The sequence below is a fragment of the Myotis nattereri genome (assembly GCF_964212035.1).
Source record: "Myotis nattereri genome assembly, chromosome: 14".
NCBI classification, from domain to species: Eukaryota; Metazoa; Chordata; class Mammalia; order Chiroptera; family Vespertilionidae; genus Myotis; species Myotis nattereri.
The window spans coordinates 17046958-17062458 of record NC_138089.1 but is presented as its reverse complement, the minus strand read 5'-3'; the positions used below and the strand labels follow the sequence as shown (position 1 = coordinate 17062458).

The 15501-nt window shown below is 49.6% G+C and overlaps 2 protein-coding genes across 5 annotated transcripts in view; one reads left to right on the top strand and one right to left on the bottom strand.

Moving 5' to 3' along the window:
* The window catches only part of DNASE1L3 (deoxyribonuclease 1L3), a 43582-nt gene extending 39343 nt beyond the window's left edge, over positions 1–4239 (bottom strand). Inside the window, exon 1 of the mRNA XM_081105949.1 lies at positions 4169–4239. The gene's annotated coding sequence lies outside the window, so the exon portion shown is untranslated. The remainder of the gene's footprint in view (positions 1–4168) is intronic.
* ABHD6 (abhydrolase domain containing 6, acylglycerol lipase) overlaps positions 3539–15501 on the top strand; it is a 56162-nt gene continuing 44199 nt past the window's right edge. The window contains exon 1 of one of the 4 annotated variants that reach the window (XM_081105945.1): positions 3539–3646. The gene's annotated coding sequence lies outside the window, so the exon portion shown is untranslated. Of the gene's footprint in view, positions 3657–15501 lie in introns of all 4 variants that reach the window. The other 3 variants (XM_081105947.1, XM_081105946.1, XM_081105944.1) reach the window with 3 other exon arrangements.

Genomic DNA, 15501 nt, shown 5'->3' with positions numbered 1-15501 from the left:
GTGCCACTCATCATGCTGGCCCCTGTGGATATGGAGGTGAAAAAAGAATTCACAACTAAGTGGGGTCAAGATGAATAAATAAATCATCATCTACAATGTGCTACAGGGTATGGGTGATGGAACAACTAATTTTTCAGAGGTAATCAGGGAAGCTGCTGCAAGGTGGAGATATCTGAATTGCACATGGGCCAGGCGCTTGGTGCTTGGCTCACAGTTGCCATGCAATAAATGCTTGGAGAATGAATCATGCAAATTGCTCAGAGGCCAGGGAGGCTGCCAGCTGACATCTGAGTCCACAGAGTACCTTGTGCCTTTCCTTTTTCTCCTACATGCATTTCCATGTGCTGACATGGCCTTTGTATTTGTTGTTACTCATGATTCCATCATAATTTGTGTGTGATCCCTGATGGAATAGTTTCTAATATTTTCTTATTATTAATAGACTCTAAGTTTCTGAGGGCAGCAAGTATGTCTTTGTTCACCCAACGTGTACCTGGCATGAAGTAGGAATGTTGAATTAATAAACGCCTTTGACTGCTGGCCCCACTATGTCCTGACTATGGAATCTTGAGGGAGTCACTTAACCTCTGTGCTTCAGTGTTGCCATCTGTAAAGTGGGTTAGCACATCTCACAGGTGGTGGTGAGAGCTAAGTGAGATGATGCACAGTGTCCATCAGGTAACACATGTGCCTTAAACAACGGTGACCATTGGCACCACTCAGCTCTAACTGGTATGCTGACAAGTCCAGGAGACATTCACAAATGTGATCGGGTGCAGCCTGGGGTGCTGCTGCACCTGCTGGCAGGTGAGACGTTCCAGAACTCCTTTCTAATGCTCAGGTGAGACCTGTCAGATCATAAGGAGTCTCTATTTGGGATGCCATTAGGAATGTGGGTGGCCCCTTGGACTGCTCCCTGACCTCCACCCTCTCCTGATTCTTTAGGGACATAGCTCAGGGCACTGCTGATTCAGAAAGAGTATTACAGGTGAGTCCCCTCATCTCCTCCTGCCTCCTTGGCTTCACTGTGAATTGGGGGGGGGGGGGGGCCTAATTAAGGCTTCTCTCCTGTCAGTCAAACAGGTCAACAGGTGGGTAAGAGTCACAGAGAATGTGACTCCCACTGGGCTCAACTCAGTGTGTCAAAATATAAAACTGCCCTGACCGGTTTGGCTCAGTGGATAGAGCGTTGGCCTGCAGACTCAAGGGTCCCAGGTTCGATTCTGGTCAAGGGCATGTACCGTGGTTGCGGGCACATCCCCAGTGGGGGGCGTGCAGGAGGCAGCTGATCGATGTTTCTCCCTCATCGATGTTTCTAACTATCCCTCTCCCTTCCTCTCTGTGGGAAATCAATAAAATATATTTTTAAAATATATATATATAAAACTAGGGGCAAAATCTCTAGATTTAGAAACTTCAGACCCTAGGAGGCCCCTGAGGCCGCAGGCTATGAATTTAAAAAAGGGCAATTGCACATTTTTAAGGTTTTGGAGAGGAAAAAATTTCAAATTTAAGAATTGTTTTCAAGTTTCTAATACACCAGGTAAAGTTCATTGATGGCTTCTGGGCAGGCCTTGTGGGAAGCCCTTCATGCATTTCATTTACTTATTTATTTATTTGCCCCTCCTCCCCCCAGCACCTTTTTGGTGAATGCGCCCTGAGCCTAGATTGCTAAGTGGCTTGCGGGGATTAAAAGACTGGCCAGTTTTATTCCTTGCTGCCTCTCTGGGCCTGCTCTGGGTGTGCTGGAACGCAGCTGGCTGGGAAAGGTTCACAGTGGGGACAGATAAGGCCCGAGAGGTGGAATTCACCGGAGCTCTGAGAACAATTCCAGGAAGGGAGTCAAATGCAGTTCCTGAAGTCCCAGTGATAAGGTGGCCAACATTTTAGAGCAGTGGTTCTCAACCTTTCTAATGCCTCGACCCTTTAATACAGTTCAATTGAACATAATTAAAGCATAGTGATTAATCACAAAAACAATATATAATTATATGTGTTTTCTGATGGTCTTAGGTGACCCCTGTGAAAAAGGGTCGTTTGACCCCCCGAAAGGGTCGAGACCCACAGGTTGAGAACCGCTGTCTTAGAGGGAGGTGATCCAGCCCAAGCCAGAGAGATTATCCCAAACTGGGCTGGATTCTGGCAGAGGCAGATTTTATAGGGTGGTCACCAGTGGTGTCAGAGATGCCCCTTAGCCATATCACTGGGAATTACTCATGCCCAATTCTTAAAACCCAGGATCTGCCCAACCACACTTGCCAGGCTGGAGGGCTTGAGAGTACAGGCCGGGAAGCTGTCTTTGTGGTGGACTGAAATGGCCAAGAGTTGTTCTGGGCACTGGTCCCATCTAGGTCTGGAGAGAGAAGCAGACAGCAAGCCACAGACTCAGCTCTTAGCACAGCAGGAAGACCCCCTCACACAGAACTCAGAGCACGGTAAACGCTTAGTAAATACTTGTTAAATGAATGCATAAACACTGTGACGGGAGAAGCCCCCACGGTAGTGTGGCCCCACTGCGATTTAAGGAAGGCTTGCTGGAGGAAGTGACATTTTAATTAACGCACAGAAAAGAGGAAGGAGTAGCCAGGCCAAGCGGGCAAGGAAGAGAGTTCCTTGGTGGAAGCAACAGCCCAGGCAGAAGCCTAGATGGTCCAGTGCAGCCTGCGTGCCCTTGGAACACGAGGAGGTGAGGCGGAAGTGGTAAACCGAGGCCAGGTGTGCAAAAACCCGGCTTCGAGGCGGACAACTTGTCAGAAAACACCTCTGAATTTCACGAGTGATGGATTTTATGCTCCCCTCCTTACCCTTTTGCCCAGTGAGGTTTAATTGTCCTTCAAAGGAAGAAATGACCGTCGTGGGGATTTAACCAGTGGTGTCTGAAAGGCCATTTTGCCCCCAGAGCTTAGGAGTCAGATGATCCCTGGCTGGCATTCCTAGTTCTGTCCTTTGCAAGCTGAACCGGCTTCTTCGCCTTTCTTCTGAGAAAGGAAGCCAACTACAGGCCCGCTTCCTGGCTTCAATGAGACAACCCAGGCTTTGTTTGCCTGTGTACCTGCCTGTCCCTCGCTTGCTCTCAACCCTTAGGTGGCAGCCACTGCGGCAGATGGTGCCCAGCAGCACCAGGCGCACAGTAGGTGCTCAGTGAATGAACCGATGCCTCCTCGAATTCTGGTGTCACGTTGTGGAACAGTGACGCCTTGGGTTCCCATCTCTCCTCCATGCCCTAGGGAGCTCCTGGGAGACTGGGTTCGGCCCTCCGCGAGTTTGACATGCTTGCGTAGGGGCACACACACAGTAGGCGCTCGTGCTCGGCCCTGGGCTCTTGGAGCCGGGTAGCTGGGGTTGGGTACTGCGTGATACTCTCTACCCTCGGAGTTTAACGCTCTGAGCCTGGGCGCGGAGGAGCTGGAAGTTCTCACGCCCGAGCCCTCGCGACGGGAACGCGGCGTCCGAGCAGCAGCTCTGGGGGCGGGGCGGGCGGCGCCGGCGTTTCTGTCGGAGGACGCAGGTCAGCGCGTCGCGCCTTTAAGGCGTCCGCAGAGCCGGGCGGGGGAGCGGAGAGCAGCGCGAGCACCAGCGCGGCGGCCGGACGGAGCCGCGGACGGTGCGGGAGTCGGGCTCGTGCGGCGGGACGCAGGCGGCGGAGGTGAGGTGAGGTGAGCGCGGGCGGCGGGGCTGCGCGCCTGGGAGGGGGTGTCCGCCGGCTCCCCGATGACCCAGTGACCTCCTGCACTTCCCGAGTCCCGGCTGCTCGGCCTCCGCCCCGGCCCTCACCCCCGGGGTGAAGACGGGTCGGGGACCTGCACCCCCCCTTTCCTCTCCATTTCCCCGCTCCGGCGTCAGCCTCCGCGCGCTCCCTCCCGGTACCCCGATAGGCTCGACATTCCCGAATCCCGGTTCCCCCACTTCCTGGGACCAGGATGCCTGCCTCCCCAAAGCCCGGGGACAAGGTGAGGACGGGTCGGGGACCTGCACCCCCTTTCCACTCCTCCTCCCCTCCAGTCGCGCCGGCACCAGCCTTTGTGCCCCTCCCAGCGCCCGGCTGGTGTGTAGGCTCCTGCACCCCCGTTCCTCCCACTTCCTAGGGAAGGGCTGCAGCTCGCCCTTCCAGCCCAAGTCACCTCCCGTCCAGCCCCAGGCATCTGCACCGCTCCCAGCCGGTACCTACCCCCAGCAGCCTCTCAGCACCTCTTTCCGCAACCTGCCCCGGTTCCCTCGCCCTTGCGCCCTCTCCTCCTCGAAACCCACGAGCCGGGATGTCTGTTCTCACACCCTGACAGCCGGCGCCCACCCTGCAACCCGGGCATCCCTAGCCCACGCCTACGCGGGCTTCCTGCGGGTCTTGTAAATGCGGTTGTGTAACGCCGCCGCCGGCCGCAGGTCGAGCACGTGCAACATTTACATCCTGGAACCCGCAGTCCTTGGGGGGATGCCAAGTTGACTGAGGGAGGTAGGAAGGGAGGACGAGGGTGCCAGAGGGTCTAGAGCAGCGGTTCTCAACCTGTGGGTCACGACCCCTTTGGGGGTCGAACGACCCTTTCACAGGAGTGGCCTAAGACCATCGGAAAACACATATGTAATTACATATTGTTTTTGTGATTAATCACTATGCTTTGATTATGTTCAATTTGTAACAATGAAAATACATCCTGCATATCAGATATTTGCATTACGATTCATAACAGTAGCAAAATTACAGTTATGAAGTAGCAACGAAAATAATTTTATGGTTGGGGGTCACAACATGAGGAACTGTATTAAAGGGTCGCGGCATTAGGAAAGTTGAGAACCACTGGTCTAGAGGTTGTGCATCCAGGGGTATGCATGTTGAGCGCTTTTTATGCCCCAGGGGCTGGAGGGTTATGAAGAGGTCCCAACAGGAACCCGAGGCCAGCATTGGCCTCCACTCTCATCTGCTCAGAAATCCCTCATGGCTGACTCCACCTGGCTAAGAGCTTAAAAATAACTTATTGTTAGCAATAACTGACAATAAGCAAGTTCTGCATGCCGGGCCATGTTCTAAACACCTTTAAGTGATAACCTGCCTTACTCCTCCCAGCTGCCCCAAGAGGTAGGTACCAATGTGCTGCCCATTTCTCAGAGGAGGAAGGTGAGACTCCCCGAGATGGTCTCTTCCCAGGACATTCAGTGAATCTGACCTCAACCACCCCATTCTGAATCACTAGACCGATTTTTACCCAATTGTAAATAATAAATTCTTATGAACAATATTTTTATAATATGGGAAGTTAGAAGAGAAATTAATAACCTGTGTTCCTAGCACCATTTTATTTTTCTAAAATTAGGTTCTCAGATCAGCAAGGGGTTCTTGGTGCCCAAATTGCTCAAGGGACTTGCTGGAGGCCACACGGCTAGAAAGTACCAGGGGTGGGATGCAAAACAGCTCCTGGGATGGTTAATGGCTACTTTCTGGGTTCCCTGTGCTGCCCCAGCCCATCAGCCTAGGCCCCTGGAGACGTTGCCTGTTGGGGTCCTGCCCCAGCAGGTCCAGGGGTTCCCAAAGGTGTGGACGGAGTCGGCGAAGAAGGAATGACACGGAGACAGCCTTCAGATGATCAGCATAGCCAGATTCTCTCTTTATTTTCCTGTTACATCTGTATTTATACCATTTTATCCTATAAGCATGCCTCTATAATCACATCATGGTATGTTTTGGGTAACCTTCTACTGTTCCTTGTTTCATTTCCATAGTTTCTAATCTGACCTTTGCCAAAAATCCTGTCTCTATCTAGATCTGTTGATGTTAATCTTGTCTAGGTTAATCTCTGTGTTTCATTATAAGGGCTATTCCAAGATCACTATTCTACTGCTCTACTGATAAAGCTACAAGGAAGTGACTGAAGGAGAGTATCCGACCCAGTAAAGGTTATGTCCTCCCAGCACCTCTGCTTGCCTTCCCTAGGACTGCCCTGTGTCGGTGGGTCTCAAGGGGTATAGGCTTTGGTGCTTTCCCTGGTGGGCAGACCCCTGGGGATGTGGGCCCAACAAGTCCCAAATTTATTGCCAACAGTCTTAGTCCAAGTTCTTCATAAGTAGGACATGGTATTTCTGTAACACTAGGGGGTTTTACTGATTTATTCTCTTCCTTAGTCCTGTTAATCCCTAACTCCAGGGAAAAATCCTCACCTGGGGAAACAACCTTTCTTGGGGAGGTGGTCCTGTTTAAAACAGCGCTAAGAGGGGGAGCAAACATATGCCATATACGCCAGGTCCTTTGAAACATAAGCTGTGCAGATGTTTCTTCCCTGCAGCGACTGTGTCAAGCAGCAAGGGTGGACCTGCTTCCAGCACCTGTCCCCCACCCTCCCTGCTTCCTTTGCTGTAACCCAAGCAGGAGAACACACATTCTTCCTCTGCGCCTTTGCTCAGTCTGTTCCCTCCTCTGGGAATGCCCTCCCTGGGTTCTCTGGTGTCTAAATCTTACCTACCCCTTAGGGTCTAGCTCATCTGTCCCCTCCATGAACACTCCGCTGATTTCTCCCCTGGTCCCAACTGAAATCGGTTCCTTTCTCCCAGCTATGGGATCTCACTACCTTCCACCACCATGATGGCATTTGGAAAGTTCTACTGCATGTGTCTTCCTTGTGCTCGGAGGTGCAGTTGTGCTGGCAGATCAGAAGTGCTCCCCAAAGCCCCTCTTTTCACCTGCCCGGTGAAGCCTCAGGACAGAAAGTGGTCCAGGGGGATGGGGTAGTTTCTGAAGAAAAGATAGGCTCAGGATTTCTGAACCCTGCCATGCCAAACGCTGCAGCTGGATCACCGGGAGAATGGCTCAGCGTGGTACCTAACATTAGAGTTACATGTTTGTCTTTGTTCGTAACCCAAAGGGTTCCCACCAGAAAATCGGAGACTTGGGTCCAGATCCCACCTCTGTCACTTGCTAGCGGTGTGGCCATGGGCCAGGTACCTAGCTTCCGCTTCTGGAACAGTACCTGCTTCAGAAGGCAGTGGTAAGATTGTGATGAAATGAAGCACAGGGCCCTGCATGTGGTCATCGCTCGATGGACACCAGCTATTGTGAAGAGGGACTACCACCTTGAACTACCCCAAAATGGTAAATCAATACTAAAATGCTCATGCTGACTCTGCTTAGAGGTGGGCCAGGGGAGTTTGGGCCAAGAAGAGGTAAGCATTTGTGTGTGTGTGTGCTCAGAAAGGCCTGCAAGGCTTTCTTCAACTCTAAACCACCCGTTGCCTTTGCAGTAAGAGCTAGAATTGCCTTTCTATTTTTTTGCTTTCAAAATTGATGGGCTTTGAGTTCTGTGAGAATCCGCAGTTTGTGCAATTGTAAGTAATTATGAAACTTAATGATATGAGGAAATAAGAGTGTGTGTTGCTGCTTTAGGCCTAAGTCGGGGGGCAAGAAGTCTGAATCAAAGGTAATGTGTGGATTTGGAGGGAAGGAAAGCAAGCATGAGTGTTTTCTCCTGGCAGGCTAGTAAGCAGCTTAGCGTAGAATCAGCTTCCTTGTCAAAGTATTTGGAATATGCTGGGAAACTAATTCTGCAGGTTGGTTAAAAAAATTATTTTAGAATTTCTCGTAAATTGATTCTTTATTAGAATAAGTTAGAATCCCATTTGAGAATTTAATGACTGCTGAGTTTAGGTATTTTAAGACATAAATGTTGTGAATTTCACAGTTCTGTGGAATTTAACAGGCTATAGGACTTTTCTTTATTACTGTGACCCTGTAGGAACATAAACACTTATTTTGTACTGTCGCATATCGTGGCCACTGGCCACTGTGTGACTGTTTAAATTAAAATTCAAGTTAAATAAAACTAAAAATTCTTTTTATCAGTTACACTAGCCACATGTCAGGTGCTCTGATAGCCACAGGGCCAGCAGTACCATGTGAGGCAGAGGAGATAGAGAACAATTTTCACAGAAAGTTCTGTGGGGCCGGACTGTTTAGATCAACGAGGCCATGGGGAAGCTGCTTGGTTATTAAGTTCCGTTCTTTCCGGCAAGTCATCTGCAGGCCAAGAAATGGAGTGTGGAGAGGACGTTTCATTGTCAAGAGTGGAGATGGTAATAAATCCCCATAGCCTCCTTTTGGCTGTCTGGCTCAGCTGTGTTAACACTACCAGATTCAAAGGAGGGGGCAGAGGGCGCATCAAATCAAATGCCTGGGGGCAGTATTTCTCCATCCCTGCTGCCTGTTCCAACTGCCTAGGGAACTTTTAAAAAAGTGCTCCTGCCTGTGCTTTGCCCCGGCCAGCTAATCTGAAGCTCCCAGTGGGGCCCAGGAATTCCTATTTTTAAAAGCTCCCTGGGGGATTCTAATATGTAGCCAGGGCTGAAAACAACTGCCTTCAAAACTGTGAATTACAAAAAAATAAAAAGACCCTGAGGATTAGAAGACAGTGCTTCAAGATAGATACAGTAAGTGGCTAAAAATGTTCCTCATCAATTTACTTTGGTAATAAATCCAGGGTTGGAATTGAGTGGGCTTACTTCCTCTGAAAGGGCTCTCAACTGAGTGCAGCTTTGCCTCCCAGGACCATACGGCAGCATCTGGAGACATTTTTGTTTGGCACAACTTGGGGATGGCATCCAGTGTGTAGCGTTCCCAGATGCTACTAAATACCCCACAACAAGTAAGAATCTGGCCCAAAATGTCAGTTGTGCTATGGTTGAGAAACCCGTATCTAGACATAATTTTTGCAAACCAAAGCCTTCTCTGACCTTGAATGCTGTTGCCTCTTCAAAGAAAATGAAGATATTTTCCTAAACCAACCAGATCCTCGGAAACCCTCTTGATTATATTCCAGGCTTTCCGGTCCCAGAAGTCATGTTGCTGTCTGTGGTCTGATGCATTTGGGGCAGCACCAGGAAACTGCTAATTTAGGGGAACGAGGCAGAGTGTAGGCAGAGGTTCTTACACTGCTGCAGGTTGGGCCCCTCTTCTTCTTGTTAAATAATTATCTGAAGTAATAGCAAGTGGTAATCAAAAATTAATTTTAGACTCCAATGAAGAATAGAAAGCATTTATTTGAGCAAAAATAAAAAGAGCTGCAGTTCAGAGACACAGATTCAAGTAGCAACCTAAGTTGTGTTCCACAGAGATAAAGGGGAGGCCAACTTTTAGAGAGGAAGTTCCTGCCCAAGTTCCCACTTTTATGCAAATGAGTTTTCCAAATTGTGCAGTTCTGTTTGAATGGGGCAGGTCTCCATCCTTTGGTAGAAGGAAGAAACCTGGGTTTACCTGCTGTTATTGACTCAGACAATGTAAATAATCAGGGCATAGTGCTGGAAGTCAAGATGTTACTGGTAGCCTCGCTAAAGGAGGGACGCATGAGGCCAAAGTGGTAAGGGATCATAAATTTTACTAGAGGCGCCCTCTTGCAATCTGGGACCCTTCGGGGGATGTCAGACTGCCGGTTTTGGCTCAATCCTTTCAGGACAGGCTGAGGGAACGCATCGGGCCTCTAGTATGCATATAAGGTCTTTGGTTAATCTCTTCCACCCACCTCCCTCCCCCCTTCCCTCTGAGATTCATCAGTCTGTTCCATGTTTCCATGCCTGTGTGTTGAGCATCTGCCCCCTGGTGGTCAGTGCATGTCATAGCTACCAGTCGAATGGTCGGACAGTTGCTTAGGCTTTTATATAGAGAGATTAGGTCATCTGGATACCAGATGGGCTGAGCCCCCAAATGGGGGCTGAGCCAGCACCCAGGGACAGGGAGTCAGAGATTTCAAAGGACTCTAGAAGGACTTTTTCTGGGTGGAGAATTCTCTGGGCGCATCTGAAGGGGAAAGATAATGGACTTAGCAAGTGGAATGTGGTCTTAGCCATTGGAATGTGGTCTAAGAGAAAGGGAATGCCGGTTGTGAAGTGGTCTAAAGGTCAGTTCCCAGGGGAGAGGATATGGATTCAATTATTTGATCAGACCTAATAGTTACCAGACAGCCTCCTGAGTTGGAGGGGCTGTCCCCTTCTCAGCTCTTGTCAGTCTGGTGAGAGGGTTTTCAGGGGAGTGACAGATAATAGCATTGTAGGAAAGTAAGCAAATTTATTAAGGAAACAAGGCAAGCAAATTGACTAAAAACACATGTGGCATGTAGCACAAATGGGCACCCAGCTAGTCTGAATGCCCTGCCTGGTGGAGATGTAGGATTTTATACTTTTCTGTCTACAAGTTTCAAGGTTCCTCTGCTGGATATCTTGGGCAACAGACTAGATTCCAGGGTTCCCCTTTTACTTTGTTGTAGCTTTCTCAGAATTCATGAGAACATCTGGTGATTTTACCTTGGAAAGTCCCAAGACCGCCGACTTGTTTGTTCAGTGGGTGAGATCGAACTCTCCCTTCTTACTGTATTCTCTGATTAGGGAAGAGAGGTGTTAACCATTTGCTTTCAAGTGTCCTTGGTTGGGAAAGATAAGGTCTCTGAGTTTGTAAGGCCACCATGTAGGCCTCCTCTGAGCTTGTCAGGTTTAGTATGTGGGACCCTTTTCGTCCACACCTTGTTTGTACCCATGATAGGATTTAAGCTTTATATGTGATGAAGTCTGGAAACTGAGCCACGGGCTAGACCAGGGGTGGGCAAACTTTTTGACTCGAGGGCCACAATGGGTTCTTAAACTGGACCGGAGGGCCAGAACAAAAGCATGGATGGAGTGTTTGTGTGAACTAATATAAATTCAAAGTAAACATCATTACATAAAAGGGTACGGTCTTTTTTTTCAATAGTTTTATTCATTTCACCGGCCCGTGGGCCGTACTTTGCCCACAGCTGCTCTAGCATCTGCACAGACGCAGGCACAGTGGCATTGCAGGGTGATAGACGTGTGGCAGGGCTACCTAATCCGCTCTGGTAGGAAGGCAGGATGAGCATCTGGTATCTGCCGGTCGCTGCTTTGAGCAGTCTCCATGCACCATCTCATTTTGTCCCCACACTGAGGTTCTTAAGAAGTTGAGTCACTTGCCAGAGTCACACAGCTGGTCAGTGGCAGAGTAGGGATTTGAACCCAGGCCATGGAACTGCTGTAGGTGGCAGGAAATGCAAAACTGTGAGACAGCATAAGGACCTGGGACACTGGATAAGAAAAACCGCAGAGCTGGTGCCACCCCGCCACCCCTGGCCTGATCAAAACACAGATAAGCCACCCAGGAGAATGTTACCACCCCTCCAGTCCCTGCTCAAAAAAATGCATAATTTTACTCTCTTCTAACAGCTTGCTTCTCCAACGCTGCTTTGTCAAAATCAGCCCAGGAGTCGGTTCAGAGGACCTTCCTTTCCTCTGTGCTGCCTCCCTTGTACTCGAGCATAAGCTTTATAAAGTCTGCCTGGATATTTCCATGGGGTTTCCTCTTGATTTCTATCTTGGAGAACCCGAGAACACAAACACCAGTAACCGGAAAAGCATTTAGAGACAGGGTAATGCTGTTGTTAACCTAAAAATAAACGGCCAAAATGAGAGGCAACAAGCCTTTATTTGAGATCCAGCTATTCAGGAAGCAATGGTTCAGGCAGAAACCCAGGTAGTGTTGTAGCTGGGAGGTGAAGGCAAGGGGTATTGATGAGAAAGAGGGGAACAGTACAGGGATGGAAGGAATTTCTGTAGCTGCAGATAAGCTAACATAGTGAGGCTAATTCTAAAGGATGTTTTTACTTTCGAGTGCTGTAGTCATAACAAACATTTGTTTGAAATACAGCTGCTTTAGGCCCAGCCCAAAGGTTATTTTGCCCAGTTTTAACATTCCAAAGTTTGAGAAATAAGACAAGCAAGGCAGTCCCTCAGGGATGGCAGCTCTGACTTTCATACTTTTCACACTGTCGTAGCCGCGACTTGTGGGATGAGCTGGAGCTCACCAGGCAAGAGGGAGAAAAGGCAGGAGAGGGAGAGGGGAGCCTGGGTGCTAAAGCCTTGGCCATGTCAGGGAATGCAGATCGTTCAGGAAAAGGGATGGGGTGGGGTGGGGTGGGGTGTGACAGAAGAGGGTGACACTTGAGAGATGGGAGGCACTAGATCCTGTGTGGCCTTCCACATCATGCCGAGGGTCACTGGGAGCCCCTGGGGGGTTGGGGGCAGAGGCAGAGAAGAGCTGTGTGACATTGGGCAGCCTGCTCAATTTCTCTGGGTCCCAGCTTCCCATCTGGACGGAAGGCTCTAAAATTATATGGCTCTGATGAGGAATGCTCATTTTGTTGGTGGCCAAAATAAACAGAGAGAAGGAATGGCCTGCAGTGGTGCTGGCCCGGCAGCCCTGTTGGTTCATGACATTCCAGCTTATTGTCTGGTATTTACCAAGTGCCCACCAGGCACAGGGTGCTCTGTGGCTGTCGCAGAGATGTAGAAAGACTTGTCTTTGAGAAGCTTGCAGCCTGGTGGGATACAGTGTTCTCACAAGGACTATGATAAGAGGCAAAATTACAAATGCCGAGACAGGTGTTCTTACAAAATACTCTCTAGAGCAGTGGTTCTCAACCTTCTGGCCCTTTAAATACAGCTCCTCATGTTGTGACCCCAACCATAAAATTATTTTCGTTGCTACTTCATAACTGTAATGTTGCTGCTGTTATGAATCGTCGTGTAAATATCTGATATGCAGGCTGGTCTTAGGCGACCCCTGTGAAAGGGTTGTTTGACCGCCAAAAGGGGTTGCGGCCCACAGATTGAGAACTGCTGCTCTAGAGCATGGAGAGTGGTTACTCATGACGAGAGAAGGGAAGGTTAACTCCTAGCTCTGCCAGAAGGGTTTGAAAAGGAGAAGGCAGGGGTTGATGCAGGGTATCTTCTGGGTAGAGAGGGTGGGGGAAATGGAGAAAAATGCCCTGTTCAGGTACAGTCCCCAGAGGTTCAGATTACCCGTGTCTTGGATCTGATTGCCCACAGTTTCCAGATGATAGAGGGGAAATAAAAGTTATCATAACAGGAAAATATTAATGGACTCGCCACTTACAAACTTCGGTCCCACTCCATCATCCTGTTATCATAATTAGCCAGTTAGTGTTAATAAGAGAAAGAAAGCAAAGGAAGGCCAGACATTATAAGCATGGTAACCTGGGCAGCTTCACCAGGAATCTACAGCTTCATGCTCCCCAGGGAACCACTGTCCATTCCCTGCAGATCACTGGGGGAAGGGATCGAACAAAGGGGGAAGTGGGCACCTGCACAGTGAGGTCAGGGTCACGTAGGGAAGGTGCTGTCAGTCTAACCTGGGAAACAGATCAGTGGCTAGAGGATGAAGCTGCTGCAAGTGCACGAACTCTTGAAGGCTTGATTGGTTAAGCTCTGTGCCCCGCACTTGCCCCACGTGCTGGCCTGCCATGTGCCCATGGTCATGCAGGCCCCACGTGCCATGGAATGCAGCTGGGAACAAACACAAACTAAGCCAGCCAGATGCTGGACTGGATCTTAATATGGAACAGAAATGCTGGGCAGTGGCCTTAATTCTGGCCCTGAAGACAAGATTAGACTTTTTCCCATAGCAAGACAGAGATGGGACCTTGGAGGGGAACTCCCTTAACCTGACACCATCCGTAAAGTTTTCCACACAGTCCCATCCTCCCATGGGGCCTCAGGGCATTCTTTTCTCTGCAGCACCTCAACTTCTACCGAAAACATCCCTCTCTGTTTTCAACCCTTACGTCCAGCCACTCACATCTGGGTCCTCTGTCTCTCCCAAATCATAGACCATTTTGCAAATACAAGACAAACAAGAGAAAGTGAAATTGTAACTCTTGTGAGAGAAGAGGGATTTCATGAAATGAAAGCAAGGATGTTGGAGAACTGTTTGACATGTCACGTGTTGCCGGAAAGGGGACCTGGCCCTTAGCAGGTCTGTCTAGGGCTGGCCGAGAGTGTGGGGGTTCTTGACGTCATGCAGGAAAGATAACACAAGTCCAGGGGGTTTTAGAGGATGTTTAATAAAGCTGTGAAACAAGGAAGGGCTTAGGAGAGAAGCAGCAACAGGAGAGGGACTGGGTGGGGAAATGAGCCCAGGCCGGGTTGCTCTGGCTCACTAAGAAGTCTGAGACAAAGGGGCCGTGGGGACAGGGTCAGGGGGTTAGCCCGGGACAAGCTGCCGCTGCCCATTGCTCCCTGTTGCAAGCCTTGTGGGGTCCCTTAGAGTTTAGAAGATGCATCCCTGTGGGGGGGCGGGGAAGAAGGGGAAGGAAAAGGTGTGGGTGTGGGGTGCTCCTGGGAGGGAGAGTATGTGCTGGGCCTTTGTCCTGAGGCTCTTATCTGCTCTCTTGCAGGCAGAAATCAGGGGAGGTCTCAGGGGAGGTTGTCAGCAGAATATTCAAAAGGGTGTGCCTTTCAGGAGGTCCTTAGCATTGCCACTGGTCCTGGCATTGCCGACCTGGTTTTGCTGCTTTTCTGCGCCTGGAGCTGAAATACAGCTGAGGCCTAGGTGTTATCTCTCTTCTGTATCTGGCTGTAAATCGCCCAGTCATTTTGTTCAGCTGTTGCAGGCTAGGAGAGGGGCTTCTCTCCCCAGTTGTTCATGGCAGTGGGGTTCTGGAGGTGTCGCTGGCGTAAGCATTTCCAGAGGCCCCCCCTGGAGGATGAGGTACAGTAGAAAGTTTTGTTTTTGTGGAATGACACCCCTGGGTTTTCAAGGTCCCATCCCCCTTAGTCCAGCTTCAGTAGAGCTAAATCAGAGCTGGTGTCCAGAGTTTCCTTTCCATGTTGGAGCCGGGTCAGTCTAGCATCAGGCTAGCTTAGCTTCTGTTTCCCTCTGCAGTCCATCAGTCCATGGTCTGTGGCACAGAAATGCTGGGCAGTGGCCTTAATTCTGGCCCTAATGAAGGCAAGACTGGACTTTGCCCATGGCAAGACAGAGATGGGACCTTGGAGGGGCACTCCCTTAATTCGACTCCATCCATAAAGTTTTCCACCAAATCCCATCCTCCCACGGGGGTCTCAGGACATTCTTTTCTCTGCAGGGCCACATGGTTACGGAGGAAACACAGGCAGGAGCAAATCGAGAGTTCCACAAGCCAAGAGTGGGGAGCAATGAGAGAGAGAGCTCCTTTGTTTAGGGGATTATGTATTCCCAAATCTTGGCCCCCTTGCATTGGCCCTGCCCATTCTGGCCATTGAATTCGGTCCCCAGGTGTGACTGACAGACAAGTATCTTTCCTATGCCGTCCAGCTTGACTGGCATGTGTCTGTCTTCCTTTTGTTCGCCTCCTTCCCCCACAGCGTTCCCTGAGAGTGTGAAATTGTAGCTTCCTGGTGAAGATGTTCAAATGACCATGCTTATAATGTTTGACCTTTCCCCTTTACTCCTTTCCTAGTATTAAAAGTAGCTAATCATAACGCTAACCACAGCTACCTGTCTCAGTTTCCTCGTTCTACTTGCCAAGGAATGTGCCTGCCTCCTTACTATCCTGCCTCAAAGGCAGTAATAGATGAAGGTCTGTTAATGGATGAAGAGAAGGGGAAAGAGACTTGAAAAACCAAAGAATTGAAAAGCCTTTGAAAAAGCAATAAAGTATTGTTGCAAAAATGTCCTCTTTCTGATAC